Genomic DNA, 18,558 nt, shown 5'->3' on the forward strand with positions numbered 1-18,558 from the left:
TGTGGATGATGTGTCATTCAACCTGCTCTTCAGTACATATGGGCCCACAGACTGCAGAGAAAGCCACACTCGGTGTGGGCATCAACACCAGCACTTTGTCACTACCTGAAAAGTGTGCTGTGCTGCTTTCTTGTCATCTCGTCATTTCTGTGGCGTACCAGCAGCTTTCCAGCTGAGACATCTAAGGACTGCCAGGGGTAGTGAGGTGTCAGAAAGTCTGGTAACCTCCCGGCACCTAGAGTGTCACCTGCTGGATTCCTGTTCACATTATTAGTTGACAGGTTCGGCAAGTGGCAATCATCCCAGTGGATTTGGGTTTCTCTTTTGCCTGATAAACAGTGTTTGGCCTTCTTGAGCTGTTTCTGGAGGTGTTTCTGGAGCTGCTTGTGTAGGGACATGGGGTTTTAGGAGCTGATGGAAATGGTCAAGGGATGGGGAAAGGTTCACCACAAGAGGCTCACCTGAGCAGGCAGCTTATATGCTATGTCCCTTACGAAAGAAAAATATATTTTACCATATATTGATCAACAATATATTGAATATCATAAAGTTTGGATGTCTAGGTTATTTGAAGTCTTCTCGTAAAATTAAAGGTACTGCTGTATTTTTCAACTGATATTGATTAATAATTCACTGTGAAACTTACCTAATCATACTGTAAGATATATATTGAAAATTATATTGGAAAATATAACAGTATAATATATTACAATATATGTAATAATATGCAAGGAATTGCCGCTTTTCATATATTCAAAAATATAGTACAATATATATTTTCGTAGGCATGCTTTAATATATTAAATAATATATAAACTAAATATATTTCTTAATATATTGTAATATATATTTATCTGACACTGCTTGATTATATAATGTAATATATTTTATAGTATATAACCCAATATATTTAAGTACTTTTACAAAGATATATTTTGTCATATATGGAAAGCGGCAATTCCTTATATATTATGTCATATATTGCAATATATAGCCTCGGTATATTTTTCAATACATTTTGACATATATAGGATAACAACTGCCTTTTTATTTTTTTAATATATATCCACATATATTTAAACATTCTCTATTCTCTGTCAAATGATCTTGAGACTGCACATCACATGTTTAACAGTTGAACATTGATACAATACATAAAATGAGAGGATACAGATTTTAAAATAAAACTTAACTTTTATTCATTTAGACAATAAAAATTACTTTTAACAACTGGATTATTGCCAACAGTGACACAAAGTACATAATGTAAACATGAACATGGCATGAAAAGCACAAGTATTTATTACAAGCAAAAGAAAAGACAAAATAAAACGATCAACACAACTGTTGATGCTGAAACATACTCCTATTTCAACCATCCAAACATTTTCAAGTTGAAATTCAAATTCTTGCATTGATTGCTTTTCTGATGTCAGAAATCTTCACCCCAGGATGGTGGTTGACAACAGCATCTTTGAAAAGAAATATAAAACAGATATATTCAAAACCTGAAAAATTAATGTCATATTACTCTAAAGATGTGTATGAAGCACAACCAGGAGTACTGGTGCATTGCACAAAGGAGGGATGGAGGATTACCTAAAAAATATTCAACTTAATCTCAAATCAACAGTTAGATGGTTGAAACTTGAACAATATTAAGTGCTCCAACATGTCAATGATCTCAAACACACATCTTGGCTTCAACAGGCTAACAGTGAACCTCAGAAATGGTCCTAACCCTAACTAGCTCAGGAGCTCGGCTGGTGACTGAAGCTCCAAGGAGGAGCTTTGTGGAACTAAGCAATGCTGCTCTGTGAGAGCAAGCATTTAGCAACCCCCGAATGGCTGCCACCAGAGATTAAAGGATTTCTCAAACATGCAGGAAAGAATCACAGCAACACGTCAGGTGTGCTTTTGATGAGAGAATAACATTACGTGATTGAAAAGCCCCTACCCAAAAAGTCAATTTTACATAAAATCCACCTTTTAAGTGTGTATCAGGGGGAGGAGGGACGGTATTTACCAACTAAAGCTTGGAGCCTTTTCGTGTCAAGAGCCTGGCAACGTTCAGCAGCAGGGTCCACCTTATTCATCCCTCTAGTCAGGTTTGATTTCATGAGGATGTCAACACTGAACAGACCCATCAGCAACACTCGAGCCATCACAGTAGGAGTTTTTTGGGATTTGGCAGTCTCCCAACAGTGAGTTGATATGGTTATTCCATCACTCCCCAATTTGACCTTGTTAAAAGTAAAACAAAGCAAACCAAAAAAATAGATTACATTACAAAGTGTGTAAATGTTTATGTTTGTAAAAAAAAAACATAAGTAAAAACATATACACTTACTTCAGCTGCTTTCAAAGGTGCAGCTTCAATCTCACTGGGACTCTCAAGCATCTCAACCTCTAATAATTAGAGGTTGCACTAATAATTGCACACTGTGTTCTAATCTGTCTGGTTAGACAGAATCTGAGCTGAGCTGTGACTTTAAAAACACGGTAAGTAGAGAGCCATGACTTTTGGATTGTGATACCCCAAATGCTGATCCTTCTTTATTTTGGAATTCACTGTGAAAGACTTTATTTTATAAAATTCCTTTTATCTTTTAGGTTATAACAATATTCTAACAAATTTACTTTATAGATCTATTTTAGGTTTACTATTGACACCAAGAGGAAGAATTTTTTTTAATACATTATTTAGATTTTAAATGTCTTTGTATATTAGAGCAGAAGTGTAATGGACCAGCACTTCTCCAACTGGGTTGCTTTTCAGTCAAAAAGGCTACTGGAAAATAAATCAAACTGAAGATTACCCTCTTCTGTTCGTTGGGGGGGCAACTATTGCATAACAGTCAAAGTAATACATAGCAATTCTTTTTTATCAATATGGAGAGGTCTATAAATATTAAAATGATTCTCACCTTTTATGGCCAAGTAGCACAGCCTTGAGTTTTCCCTCTGTAGAACCTTAACCTGGTTCTGAAGGTCTCTGACTTTGGCAGCATTGTCATCGCTGGGAGATTCACCTGGACTGTGGGATCCTGGTGGAAACCGGCTGTCTCCAAAAAGAATTTCCTCCTCCACATGCGTTTGGATGTTTCCTGCCGAGTTACAAATAACCACATAAATAATATTTTTGTGTAGAATTATTAAAACTGTGCAAACAAACATACCTCCAAAAGTTGTCCTAATAAGAACACTTTTTTCACCATGTGTTAATGACAAATGTTCCTCTACCTTTCCTGGGATGTCAGGATTTGTTTCATCTCCAGTGACAGTTGAATCTTCATCAGAGAATAGTCACTTAGGTTTCCTTATTCGCTTTTCATCCTTTGGTGTGTCCACTTTCAGTAGAGTTCGCTCTGCAATTTTTAGCGTTGATTCTTTCTCTGAAAAGACAAAGGCAAGAGAACTTCATTGCAGCCAGTAATGAAGATTTTTAAACTCTGGTATGATTGTTTTAAATGTCTCTCTTGTTAAATATACAAGGACTTTGAAATGTTCAAGAATTGACAGTCTTTAGGACAGCTAATAAAGGTAGTTATTTATTTGAATCAGTATTTTAGCAGGAACATGTTCTTTCTAGAACCATCTATTACATCTAAAGTATGCTGGGACACTGTTTAATTGTATTGAACATGCCAGACTCTTATGATACATTGTAATAATGTCATGATGGATAAGAATACAATACTTGAGGACCTAAAAGATAAAATCAAAGATCCTAAATTAACTTAAATTATGTCTAGAACAGGCACAAAGCTGAAGTTGCTTTCTGATTACAGCTTCTGATTTGGAACATGCTTGGGACAGAATACTTAAAACCAAGCTTTCAATTTGTGAAACTTTAATAAAGGGCAATTTCAGCACTTTTTCTGCATTTGAATCACACTAGATTGTAATGCACAATAAGTGCAGAAAATGGCCTTTACTGTAGTTTCACAAACCAAATAAAGGTTTCACAAATCACAAACTTGGTTTTAGATATTCTGCTATTAGTTTAGAATAATTTACTCCAGGTTTGAAGTGTCTAGGTGTTTTATGTTTTTAACAAGAGTAGATTAAAGATGCTCAAGGTAGTGAAAAATTAGGTGGAATCACCCTTTAGCTATTTCCCAATCGGAAGATGCACTAACTGCAGCTTCGTAGAACAGGCTTTTTTCTAAAATTGACAAGTCCCTGCAATGTCTGCATAAATTAAGGAATATATAAAGTGTATATATACAGTAACAGAACAGCTACATTTAATGGAGACACTAAAGGTGTTCAGTACATTAAGTCGGTTTGATTCTGCATTTGTACTTATGTTGCTAACTTACATATTTTTCGCTTTTTGGTAACTGAAAAAATGCACAAAATGGGAAAAAAAAAACACTTTCTTTGGTAGCAATATTAGCGTAACATTTCATACTTAAATGATTATAGCACAATTACATAATACACATAAAAAACAGTTAATGCACTTGCCTGCTAGCTGAAGCACCACCGCATGCTCCACTGGCCAGCCGTTTGCAGGCTTTTTGGTGTTAGCCGTTCTGCACTCCACCAGGAAAGCTTTGGAGGCATCTTCAGGGTCGAAATCTATTATCCACTTCGTAGGAACAATGCTGACTGCATCTTTGCCGGGACCTTTTGTCCAAAAAACCAATGCATATCGGAACCTCGGCATTTCTAAGTTTGAACGTCTCAGTCCGTAACCTTGGTCAGACGAGCCGGGATTTTTTTCCTTTAGACAACCACTACTCATAGTCCCGCCCCCCTTGCGAGTGATTGGATCGTACCCACTGTATGTCAAAGCATTTCAATTAGTGAACCAATTGCTGCCCATTCCAAAGGTTAAGGCGCGCAGTGTTATTTTAAATAATATATTAATGGCAAAATGGACCGATTAAAAAGAAAATACACTTTTTCTGGTGCTGAAAATATAGAAGTTCCTGCAAGAACAAAACGATGGAAGAAAAGGTAGGTTATTTTTTCTCTTGGTATAGAAAAAATTAATTAGGCACAGAATTTGGAGTTTAAGAGTATTAACATTTATTATTAATTTGTGTTTTTTTTGTTTTTTTTTTAACTCTTAATGCCCCATGAATACATTATAAGCTAAAGTTAGACTGGGTGACATATTAAAATACATTTATTTTACGGTTTACTGACAAAAACTTATAGGCCTACTGATAATTTTATCATAGTCGAGCTGTTTCATATAATGTTCCTCTTTTTTTTTTTTTTTTTAACTGAGGTCAACAACACTAAACTAACATTCACAATGCAGATGTGCAAATCTTCACCAGTACATACAGAGCATCATAGTAGAGCATCATTGGTTCACTCTATGATATATTGTAATAGAAATAATGTAAATATGGTTTGATGTGCTACTTTTTTTTTAAGATTTTTTTTCCAATTGTCGTGATCAAAGACACTGTTTTTAGGTGCTTAACTTTGGTCAAATGTGCAAAATTCATATGTAGACAAGCTTTATGTTTCTGTCAACCTGCTACTCAAGAAATAAAAATCGATACAGTGAGAACAATGCAGAGGTGTAGTGTTTTACTGTCCATACACACACACACACACACACACACACACACATATATATATATATATATATATATATATATATATATATATATATATATATATGGTCAGCATATGAACATATATAAATTTATATGTAGTCAGCATATAAACATATATAAATATATTCTCAAATATATTTTTTACAAATATACTGGTATATATTTTTAAGTATATTGTCAACTTTCAATATATTGTAATATATTGTTTAATACATTACTGTATATTTTGCAATATATTCCAATATATTTTTCTTTCGTAAGGGGTGCCTCTGCATTGGCCTAGGTTTGAGCCTGTCACAGATCATTTCCTGTGTGTCATTCCCCCACTCTCACCCTGCTTTCCTGTTTGTCTCTGGAGTGCATCAAATAAGGGCTGAAAGTGGCAAAATTAAGTCTTGGAAGAAAAAAAACACCTTCACCAACCGATGTAGCAGGTGGGGAAGGAGACAACAATGTAGTCTCTGTAGCTATAACAAACACTTTCATGTTTTCTAAAAGGTAAAAAACACAATCCAGGCTTAAGAGTTCAGGTTTCTCCATTCTGCAAAGGCCTTTAATGAAAAGCAAATGCCTTCTTCTGGCAGACGTTTTTGGTATTTCTAGGAAGAGAAAATGACATTCGGGTTTCAGAAAGAAAAAAAAAAAAAAAGGTGGGCCACTGCTTTCCCTGAACTAACAGATTTTATCACCACAAAACATCTAGTCTTTGAAGGCAGTGAGAAAGTGAATGACAAGAAACAAGGGGACTATCTGGGCCTTTTTTTGTAACATGAAATGTGAATGGGATTTTTGACTGAGCAGATTAAAGTCACTATTGGACTGAATGAAGAGGGGCTTACTGTCATATTAATTGACTTGGACACAATATAAAATTATACTTAAGCTGATCTTTTTTTTTCTTTTCTACAGTGTGTAATCCAGGTGACAGATGGTAGCCTCATTACTGAAGGATGCTGTTATGAAACACGTCGTGTGGTGTTTGAAAACGAGTAGTTTTGTACCTGCTGTCCTCATTTCACCCTGATGATCAATGACTATCATCATCATCATGCTGCTGATGTTTCCATCATGACTGAAATTAATAAGAAATTTGTGTTTTTCATTTTAACCAGAAACAGCTCATTTGACTTTTCTTTTTTTACTGTTCTGGCATCATTTCAGTTTGCCAAGAGAAATATTCTACATCCTTTCTTATTTTAAGGCAGACTGTCTTGGAACCACAGTGTTTTATGAATCATATTTCAAGATTTGAGGATATTCTTAGTATTCCCATCTCAAGACACAAACTCCTGGGTGCTCAGTGGCCTAATGGTACCTTCATTATTTGCTTGAATTTGCAGATTTTCCCAAAATGTTTTGTGTTATTTTAACAGGGACATTTTTACTGAGGCATGAGATGTATTGTTTTTGGTCCATTTGTTTGGCAAACAGTTTGGAAACAGGGTAAAAGTGTTATTATTAGCCATCATTCTACTGACACATTTAACACACATGGAATACCAAAGGGGGTTCGTGGGGACCCCAAGAATAAAATATGTAATTAATGTCTAATAGCTCCACTCTGAGCCCTCTGAGGCCAGTGGGTTCAAGGCGGGCTGCTGAGTATTGGTGGAGAGTGGACAGGCTGGTGTTGGACAACACGGCGCCGAAACTCAAAACCAGAGAGTGAGACTGTGGCAGATCCTCGGAGTGGTGAGCTGGGCTTCATCTGCAGATTTCTGGGGAAAGACAAGAGTACATCAGACACACCTTAACGGGGGAGAGCGCAGAGAATAGCAGGAGCCCGAGCTTCACCATGGAGGACAAACAAACTGACTGAGGACAACTGCCACAACTGGGCCTTAAATACCCAACCACCAATGACCTGATGTCTCACAGGTGTGACTCCGACTGCTCAGGGAAACACCAGTCCGGCCTGTCCAGCCCATCTCGCCACCTGAAAAATAAAACCCCGCACAAGCCCAAACCCTGACAGTTCTGGTCATTTCCAGTCTGGAAAGTTCCCCATCCAGATGATTAAGGCAGTGATGGCAGTCTTTCATCTTTGAAACAACTGACAAATACCACTCTGGATACTGTGTGCTACTTAATATAGTGTGTGCTAATAATAATAAATAATAATATATAATAATAATTTGGGGCAGCACGGTGGCGCAGTGGTTAGCGCTGTTGCCTCACAGATAGAATGCCATCTGGAAGGCCTGGGTTCGATTCCACCTTGGCCCAGGCCTCTCCCTCTCTCTGTGTGGAGTTTGCATGTTCTCCCCGTGCTTGCGTGGGTTTCCTCCGGGTACTCCGGTTTCCTCCCACATTCCAAAGACATGCACTTACTGGGGTTAGGTTGGCTATTCTAAATTGCCCATAGGTGTGAATGTGAGTGTGAAAGGTTGTTCGTCTCTCTGTGTTGGCCCTGTGACAGGCTGGCGACCTGTTCAGGGTGTACCCTGCCTCTCGCCCTATGACAGCTGGGATAGGCTCCAGCCCCCCCGCGACCCTGACCAGGATAAGCGGAAGCGAATGGATGGATGGATAATAATAATTAGGACATATAGCAAATATTAAGTGGACAAATGTAAGAGTGATGCTTTTGACTGGAGTCCCTCAGGACCCTAAAACATTTTTAAAGAGCTCTAATCAAAGCAGAACGAGAAAAGAATTATCTCACATTATTAAGACCAAACTTACTGTTCACGACATAAAGAATTTTAATGGAAAAAAAAAAAAAAACGCCTTTGAGATATGACAAAAAATATAGCTCTGGGGTCTGCAAGGACTGTAGTGGAAAAGATGAGGGTCAAACTACAGAAAACATTTTGATCCACTTTGAAGAATCTTTAAGGGCTTAGGAGATGCCTTCAGAGCAGTGACCTTACACCACACTTAAGTGATGTGCTTCTAGGAAGTGATGATGACATCAAAGACAAAAAGCTGTGAATATAGTTGCATGCTCAGACTCTCACATCAGTTTGTAGTTGTGAGAAACAATTGCAATCTGAATGAAGTCTGGAATTGAGGCACTGAGCTCTGGTCTTCTTTGATCAAAACATAAAGTCAATAAAGATTAATTGAATTGAATTGAGAGACCAAATAAGAGAGTGGACAGAGGGATGGAGGAGGAGATGGTTGTGTGTGTCTGTATGCGGTCTGAGTGTGTGAAGCCTCTCGTTCAGCCTCTCCTGACCTCCTGCCTTTATTTAAGTGCTGAAAGAGGCAATTTGCCTGCAGTCCGCCTGCGTTCTCCTCTCGCCGCTCCGTCTGAAGTAATCTGCCATTTCAGACCCATTTTTACCTGATTGCTTCGTCAGAAACGAAGTGACACAGAGGTCACACGCTCGGATCGGAATGTAGATGCAACACAAACACCAAACACCCACAGACTGAAAATGAGGACCAGTCTGAACAGACGAACGAGAAAGAAAACACGTCTGACATTCTCAGTGTATCGTGGAGCTGATAAAATGTCATGTGATTCTGAGGAGGTGGGGGGAGATAACCTCTAACGCATCACTGTGTCCAGATGAAAGTCTGCAAGTAAAACAAAAAGTGGACCACTGAACAGATTTCTTTCTGTTTTCTGTTCTTTCCATTTTTTATCTAATTAAGAAAAATGCATTAATTATATTTTTACTTCTCAACTGCAACCTACAGTCCATCCATTCTCTTCTGCTTTTCCTGTTCAGGAAAAGCAGAAGACTACAGTACAAGACTACAGTACAAGAGCAAAACTGACGTCTTATATTTATTTAAAAATCTCACTAACAGCAGAAAGCACTAAATTCTTGCCTCTGAAAAACTTGAAATAGTAAGTGTGTAGCTTTTTTTTTTTTTGCTTAAACAACAAATGTATTTCTCATTATTTAGGTTAATTAGTTGAAAGAACATTACTTTTTAGTCTGAACAAGAAGTTATAGAAAAAAATGATTATGTTCTCTGGCTTCATTGTGTTAAATATCTGACATCAACTCACCTGGCAGCAAATTCACATGGAATTATTTTCCTGTATAATACTGCATGACATACAATAAAATAATGTGGCTAAACTTTTGTATTTCCTAAAAAGAAAAAAAGGGGGGTCCACACACCGGCAAAGCTCCTAAAAAACGTTTTTAATCCAAACAAATCTTAATAAGAAGTAACGTTTCAGGACACAAATTGCCTTCTTCAGACTTCTGAAGTCTGAAGAAGGGCAATTTGGATTAAAAACGTGTTTTAGGAGCTTTGCCGGTGTGCGGACCCCCCTTTTTTTTCTTTTTAAGAAAGTTTTTTGTTCCAGCACCCAACCTTCATTTTGGATGTGCATGTTCCTTTTTCCTTTTTTTAAACTTTTATATTTCCCATGCAAAACATCTGTAATTCAAACTAACATCATGAATTAATCCTGGAAATATCCACAAACGTTGTGCCAAAGTGTAGCAAATATTAATGAAGAATGGACTAGTTCTTATATAGTGCTTTTCTACTCAGTCTGAGCACTCAAAGCGCTTATACAATGTTAACTTGATTTTCATGAAAGTTCCAATTTTTAAGAGGATTAGGACAGAAAATTAGCCAACACTTACATTTTACAATGTGGGAATGCACATACTGTAATGACTTGAGTCATGAATGTAAAATCATTTCCTGACATATAACTATGACAACATCTGAGTGTTTAGTTTATATGAACTCTTAATTTTGTCTGCTGGAGGAATAAGCAGCTATTTTCATCAGACAAGCTCTGACAGAGTTGCTGGACGCTCCCCACCCAGCACCAAACCACAGACATGCAGAAAAGCTGGTGAACACAGTGGAACATTTGGTGACTAAGACATATTTTAGACATATTTATTTTCTATGTTTGCTGAACAGTTTGTTCTGCTGCCCTCAGGTGGCCACAAACAAATCAATACAACTTTAAAGGAAGTAGGAGCTGCATATAGGTGCCTCTACACAGCTGTGTATCCACAGCTGGGGGATTTGCAGTTTATTTATCAGTATGGCCAATCATATTACAGTCTTTACATAAACTGTGATGTTTCCTGTGCACGGGGACTGAGTCACTTTTAAGGCACAGCCACCTTGACAACATGACAAACTATGGGAGCAAACATCCCTTTTCAGAAACAAGTGTGCTCTCTGTAAGCATCATAGCTTAAATAAACACAAAGCAAGCATTTCACTTAAAAATATATTAAGCAATAAGAAAAGTCAAATGGCTGAATGCAAACAGACCCCCATTACACTGGCAGACAGAGAGCATGTTTACAGGGAGCAAATAATTGATTCCAATTTAGAAAGCAGCAACACTGAAACACAAAAATACTGCACTGACAATACATGTACCTTAATTTAAGAAATAAATGCCCACCAGAACACTGCATTATTTTATTCAGTTATTAAAAAGTCCATCATAGTCCCTGTCCCAAAGAAACCACACCCCAGCAGCCCCAATGACTTCAGGCCCATAGCACTCACCTCTGTGGTGATGAAGTGTTTTGAAAGACTCATCAAGACACTCATCACCTCCTCACTGCACACCACCCTCGACCCACTACAGTTTGCATACCGGCCAGACAGATCCACAGATGACGCCATATCCTTCCTCCTCCACAAGACCCTTTCACACATAGACACTGGTAAGGGGAACTATGTGAGAGTGCTGTTTGTAGATTACAGCTCAGCTTTCAACACCATAGTTCCCTCCAGGCTGGTCTCTAAGCTGCTGGACCTGGGCCTGGGCCCATCCCTGTGCAGGTGGGTTCACAGCTTCCTGACCAGCAGACCACAGGTGGTACGAGTGGGTCACCTCACCTCATCCTCCCTCACCCTCAACACTGGATCTCCCCAAGGCTGTGTGCTCAGCCCTCTGCTGTACTCACTGTACACCCATGACTGCGAGGCCACGTCAGAGTCCAACGTCATCATCAAGTTTGCTGACGACACTGCTGTTGTGGGACTAATCTCTCACAATGAGGAGACAGCCTACAGGAGAGAGGTCTCCCGCCTGGAGAACTGGTGCCAGGAGAACCACCTCCTGCTCAACGTCAGCAAAACGAAGGAACTGATCGTGGACTTCAGCAGGAAGCAGCAGAGGGACTACCATCCACTTGTCATCAGTGGTGCTGAGGTGGAAAGAGTGGACACTTTCAAATACCTGGGAGTGACCATCTCACAGGACCTGTCCTGGACTCATCACATAAACATCACTGTGAAGAAGGCCAGACAGCGTCTCTACCTCCTCAGGCGGCTGAGAGACTTCAAGCTCCCACTCAAGGTGCTCAGGAACTTTTACACCTGCACCATCGAGAGCATCATGCGTGGGAGCATCACCACCTGGATGGGAAACTGCACCAAGCAGGACTTCATTGCCCTAAAAAGGGTGGTTCGTTCAGCTGAACGGACCATCAGAACCACCCTCCCCAACCTGCAGGACATTTACACCAAGCAGTGCAGGCTGAGGGCCATGAAGATCCTAAAACAGCCCAGCCACCCCGGACACTCTCTCTTCTCCCTGCTCCCATCAGGCCGGCGTTACCGCTGCCTGAGGGCTAAGACTGAAAGGTTGAAGAAGAGTTTTTACCCACAAGCCATCCGTCTGCTCAACTCTGAGCCCTAACTGGACCATTATTGCACAGTGTAAATATTATAATTTATAAAAGTGTGTATAGTGTATAGTATATAGTGTATAGTGTGAATTACTTTTTTTTTATTTTTATTCTTCTTATTTATATGTGTGTGTATATATGGTTGCAGGTACAAAATACATTTCACTGTGCATTGTACTGTGTATAACTGTGCATGTGACAAATAAACACTATCTTAATCTTAATCTTAATCTTATTTCTACTGATAGGTTAATTTGCAGCATTTCCTGTTGCTGATCAAGCTGAGCCACTTTGAACTATTGCAAAAACTCTTAAGGGGTAAAATATATTTGTATGTAGAATATAAATCCCTAAAAGTTACACGATATAATAGGATTTCTTATAAATAAATATCATTAATTCAGGCGCATTTTGTGAGTCCAAATTTTAAGCTTTTTGTGTGTCATTTCATGGTGTTAAACAACTGGTTAACACGCCATCGAGTCTGTGGCAGTGTTTGTCTTATGACGATCAGTTATATAAAACATAACATCCATTGTTGTACTGATTACAGCTGCTCCATCACAGCTGATTCACATAGTAATCAATCACCATATACATAATGAGAGAAGTTTTTTTAAACAGTTTTACGAGATTAAATATGTTTGTCATGACAAAAATACCCAGAAGCATGTTTTTGTTTTTATTAAGCTCTAAATCTCCATGAAAGAACTAAATAAATGTTCATTTTCTCATTAGTAACAGAGATTCTAGGTCAGCCAAACAATTTTTTCTTTTTTACTTTTAGGTTCTGCAGAGCATTTCCATTGCTGCTATCAGATACCAAAACAGTAAAATCAGAGATGATTCAGAGTAATGGATTATTTAGCTTCAGTGTGTCACCAGAGGCATTAAAATATGTAAAAACTGAAGTATTATGCAGTGATTTCTTAAAACAATCTGGGTCACATCAGAGCCTAATGATATTGCAGGAAATTAATTTTAAACAAGTACACCTACGCAATCAGATATTGATTTATATCCTGGCTAGTTTACAGATAATTGCAGGACAGTTTGTTTACGTGCATCTTCATATCCTGGATGCTAATGGCTTTTGTGTAAAAATGGACAAAAACAGCTGAATATTGCCATGGAAACCATCCAGGAAACAGAAGGCAGTGCTGTGGAGCAGAGTGTAGCCTATTCACATTATCATACAACAGTGAGGCCAATAACTGCTGCTGCAGACACGAGACTGTTTATACAGTAGTACATGATGTCCATACTGTGGACAGATGAAATTCCATAATGAACCCATCGAGGATATGCACCGTTCAACATTCAGTTTTAATTCATGAATATGTTCAGAATCAACATTAAATTGCTGCTCTGGTGTTATAACAGCCTCCTCTTGTTCAACACTGGCCCAACACTGATGGCTCACAGTTGGTGTTCTAATCCATGGGTCTGAGGTCAATGCTCTTCAGTCCAGGCAAATTCACCCACAGAGGAGAATCATTTCTTTATGGAGTATTTGTGATTGTGTTTTATAGTGTTTGATGCCCTAAAAAGCTGTTTGTCACATTGACGAAAGCTGCTCTGTGTGTCAGATGTGGAGTTACTCCTCGGCCTCCTTTAGCAGTAAAGGTACTTGTAATAAATGTAGCTTGGTTGTAGCCTCGGAGGCGAGGCTCAGTGAATCTGCACCCTGGAAAATCCTGTAGCCAGCCAGGCCCCTGTGGTCGGTGTGAACCAAGGTAGCTTAGCCACTGTTAGCTCTCCCCCAGCAGATTCAGGAGGATGCATAGTACTAAACAGAAGTCCCCAGTGCATCACCAGCCCATTCACATTTCAACTTGTTTTTCCCCACTCAGTGACACACCCGCCAAGGAACAAACTGGTTATTGGCGACTCTGTTTTGAGAAACGTGAAGCTAGAGACACCAGCAACCATAGCTGATTGCAGGTGACACAGAAAGATATCTGAAACTGCTGGCTAAGGCTAAACATAGATTTGGTAAAATAATAGTAATAATAGTTCACATCAGCAGTAATGACACTTGGTTATGCCAGTCAGAGGTCACTAAAGTTAACATTGAATTGGTGTGTAACTTTGCCAAAATAATGTAGTTTTCTCTGGACCCCCTCCCCAGTCGGACCAGGAGTTACATGTTTAGCTGCGTGTTTTCCTTGAATTCCTGACTGTCTGAGTGGCTTCCAAAGAGCAACATCGGCTCTTTTGGGAAACTTTCTGGAGAAAACCGCAGACGGCATCCATCCCATTTTGGGTGGAGCAGCTGTCATTTCTAGAAATCTGGCCAAATTTATTAAACCTCCCCCAAAATGTGACTATCCAGCAATTGCAGTCTTACACGCCTCTCTGCAGCTTCTCTTCTCCTGCCATCCCCTGAAAACCCCATGCCCATGGAGATGGTGCCTGCTCCCAGACCACCAAAAAACAAACCAAAAATCAGTAAAAAAAACAGAAAAGGATCAACATCAAAATTCACAAAGAAATAATAATCTAACACTGTTAACTGGTCTCTTTCTTCCAAGTCCCTGTTAGCAAACAATTTAATAATTGATCAACATATTGATTTATTCTGCCTTACAGAAACCTGGTTACAGGAGGATGAATATGTTAGTTTAAATGAATCAACACCCCTGAGTCACAGTAACTGTCAGAATGCTCGAAGCACAGGTCGAGGAGGAGGACTAGCAGCAATCTTCCATTCCAGCTTATCAATCAACCAAAGACCCAACCAAAGTTTTAATTCATTTGATTCTCTGACTCTTAGTCTTGTCCACCCTAATTGGGAAATTCAAAAACCTGTTTTATTTGTTATTATCTATCGTCCACCTGGTCCTTACTCAGAGTTTCTGTCTGATTTCTCAGACTTTTTATCTGATTTAGTGCTCAGTTCAGATAAAATTGTTTTAGTGAGTGATTTTAACGTCCATGTAGATGCTGAAAATGACAGCCTCAACACTGCATTTGATCTATTATTAGATTCAATTGGCTTCTCTCAAAATGTAAAGGAGCCCAATCACCACTTTAACCACACTCTGGATCTTGTTCTGACATACGTCATAGAAACTGAAGATTTACCTGTATTCCCTGAAAAAAACACAAAAACAAAAATGGATTACACACATGATTCCTCCATTATTATCTTTTGCAGAGCAGCTACCTAATTAATTACTATCCGGCTGATCCAAAATACTGCAGCTAGAGTACTGACAGGGAGAATGAAAGAGAGAGCAGATTTCTCCCATATTGGCTTCTTTTCATTGACTCCTTGTTAAATCCAGAACTGAATTTAAAATCCTTCTTCTCAAATAGAAGGTACCATCTTATCTCAAAGACCTCATAGTACCATATCACCCCAATAGAGCACCTGGCTCTCAGACTGGTGGCTTACTTGTGGTTCCTAGGATACTTAAGAGTAGAATGGGAGGCAGAGCCTTCAGCTTTCAGGCCCCTCTTCTGTGGAACCAGCTCCCAGTATGGATTCAGGAGACAGACACCCTCTCTATTTTTAAGATTAGGCTTAAAACTTCCATTTATGATCAAGCTTATAGTTAGGGCTGGATCAGGTGACCCTGAACCATCCCTTATTTATGCTGCTATAGGCCTAGTCTGCTGGGGGGGTTCTCATGATGCACTGAGTGTTTCTTTTTCACTTACCACTTGTGTTTATACACCTCTCTGCATTAAATCATTAGTTATTATTAATCTCTGGCCCTCTTCCACAGAACGTCTTTTGTCCTGTCTCCCTCCCCTCCCCCCCAACTGGTCGTGGCAGATACTTGCCCCTCCCTGAACCTGGTTCTGTTGGAGGTCTTTTTTAAAAGGGGAGTTTTTCCTTCCCACTGTCAGTGGGTCGTTTTGATTTTTGGGGGTTTTCTTTGTATTATTGTAGGTTTTTTCCTTACAATACAAAGCACCTTGAGGTGACTGTTATTTGGTGCTATATAAATAAAACTGAATTGAATTGAATTGAACTCCATATTTCAAAATGGAGTTCAATAATATGGTTAATGTGGTCTACGTGCAGTGATGACCAAAGGTTTTGGTAGTGGCATATATGTTTGTTTTTCAATCGAACTCATTTTTAATACAGGTTTTCTTTCTTTCTTTCTTTCTTTCTTTCTTTCTTTCTTTCTTTCTTTCTTTCTTTCTTTCTTTCTTTCTTTCTTTCTTTCTTTCTTTACCATTTTCTATGATCTAATGAAGAACAGTAAATATATTGTGGAAGGTAGATATAATATTGTGTGTTCAGGAGACCAGGTGGAATGGAAGCAAGGTCAGGAGCATTGCAGGTGGATTCAAGCTGTTCTCCAATTGTGTAGATAGGGAAAAAAAGAGTGATTCTGGAGTATGTCGGATTATGTTGTAGTAAATACAGAGGGATACAGATGAGACATACAGTGAAGATATAGGAAAGAGATGTTGAAGCTAGGTTAAGAAGAGAGGCCAGCATTAGTGAGCAGCAGTATGGCTTCATACCGAGAAAAAGCACTATAGATGTAATGTTTGTTGATGGAGAAGTACAGAGAAGGTTAGAAGGAGTTTCACTGTGTCTTTGTGGATCTAGAGAAAGCATGTGATAAGGTTCAAGATGGGAAATCCTTCAAAGTAAAAGACAACCCAAAAGAGAGGTGAAAAAGACAGTGCATGCAGAGTGGAATGGGTGGAGATGAGTGTCAGTTGTGATTTGTGACAAAAGGAGAGCATCAAGAGTGAGACCTGCTATGATGGACGGATTGGATACAGTGGCTCTGACACAAAGACTGGAGGCCGAGCTGGAGGTGGCAGAGCTGAAGATGTTAAGATCTTCAGTGGGACTGACCAGGACTGACAGGATTAGAAAGGAGTTCATCAGAGGGACAGATTTTGTGGCAACCTTTGTTTCATTGATTTGTTTGCTGGACATGAATATTCAATATTTTTAAAGTTCCTTAACATGAATTTCCTGACATCCCCCCAAAACCACATCCCCATACAGTCGGTGCCTTCTCCCACACCATAAAACAAACAACAATCAGCAAAAAATCTTTCACGCTGGACTTTCATGCCAGAGACCAAAGTTTGAGTTATACATGTCACAGTTTTTTATCGTTTGTATGATTTTTTATTGTTAAACAAATGAGACACTGAGTCCCACTGAGACTATCTGTGTAAATAAAGGTTAAATTAAAAAAAAAAAAGGTCATTAATTAGAATTGTGTTGCTTGGTTATGTTTAGCCATTAAAAAATGAATGGATTGAAGTTAGGCATTGAAACGTGCTAGGTTAGCTTTAGAAAATATTATTGTTAAAAGTCCATGCCCTCACTCGGCACTACATTACCCATGATGGACCTGTTTATTCTGTAGTTTTACTCGCTCGTAGTAGCCAGCTATTTTTGTGCTTCGGTGGGGCTCAGTGCCGTAATAACAGCATCCACGGAGCAGGAATCGCCATCCACTGCCATTCCTTTGTTAATCTTGTGTGTATGAGTGCTGTGTGCGTTGTTATGACGTAAGTATAGTTTTTGGCTCGAAATTTGTGTTTATTTCAGGTATTAGCCCAGGTGGTAAAATTGTCCTCGTGTCTTATCTGCCTACTGCTACTGTAAGGGCTTACTTAAGACAATATCTTAAGTTCTATGTTATACTTTGGCGAATATGTCATGATTATAATTGCAAATATGAATTTACCGTTCATTTCACTTTTCTGATCATTTTTGTCATGTGGCGTGTACGGCACTTAGTTGATAATTCGTGTGTGGTGTTATGGGATTTTCAGTGTTACTGCAGGCCAATTTCATACTGCATCCATGTGAAGCTGTAGTGTACCGAGATGGTTATTAACATACACTTTATTGTTCACTTTCTGTTTCAGATAACCACACACACACAAACACACACACACACACACACACACACACACACACACACACACACACACACACACACCTCTACACACCTAGAAATACTCACAACCACATCTGTACCCTCATCATCTCCCATGTACCTGCTTCTATTGCCTCCTCAATAAACCTTCTAAGCTGCACCATTGGAGTTGGCCTATTCCTTCTGACTGAGGAAGATTCAATTGACGAGCGATCTGCAATCAGCGTACGTTAGACGCACACAGTCTCTTACAGTGGTCCATCGAGCCGGATTTGCTTCTTGGTAACTCCCAACTCCCAAGGATAAAGTTTCTCAGGAGAAGAGTCATAAACATAGTCCCCGTCCACACAGGAACAGGAAGCTTCCGGGACATCTGGCGGAATATGATCACGACGTACCTGATCCAGAGGAGTCAGAGTCATCTACCAGCAGCAATTCAGAGGAACCTGACGAGGGGAAGATGCAAAGATAGGAGAAGATGGTGGCAGTTTGGGACAGAGTACTAGAAACAAT

At 39.1% G+C, this 18,558-nt stretch overlaps 1 long non-coding RNA gene across 1 annotated transcript; it reads right to left on the bottom strand.

Moving 5' to 3' along the window:
• Positions 1-1,098: 1,098 nt before the first annotated feature.
• Positions 1,099-3,382, bottom strand: LOC115787469 (uncharacterized). The gene is made up of 4 exons (XR_004020507.1): positions 3,244-3,382; positions 2,928-3,107; positions 2,027-2,243; positions 1,099-1,472 (listed from the first exon to the last, which is right to left on the bottom strand). It is a non-coding gene; the product is annotated as an uncharacterized LOC115787469 (long non-coding RNA).
• Between the last annotated feature and the right edge of the window lie 15,176 nt (positions 3,383-18,558).

Source organism: Archocentrus centrarchus, chromosome 10, assembly GCF_007364275.1.
Source record: "Archocentrus centrarchus isolate MPI-CPG fArcCen1 chromosome 10, fArcCen1, whole genome shotgun sequence".
NCBI lineage: Eukaryota > Metazoa > Chordata > Actinopteri > Cichliformes > Cichlidae > Archocentrus > Archocentrus centrarchus.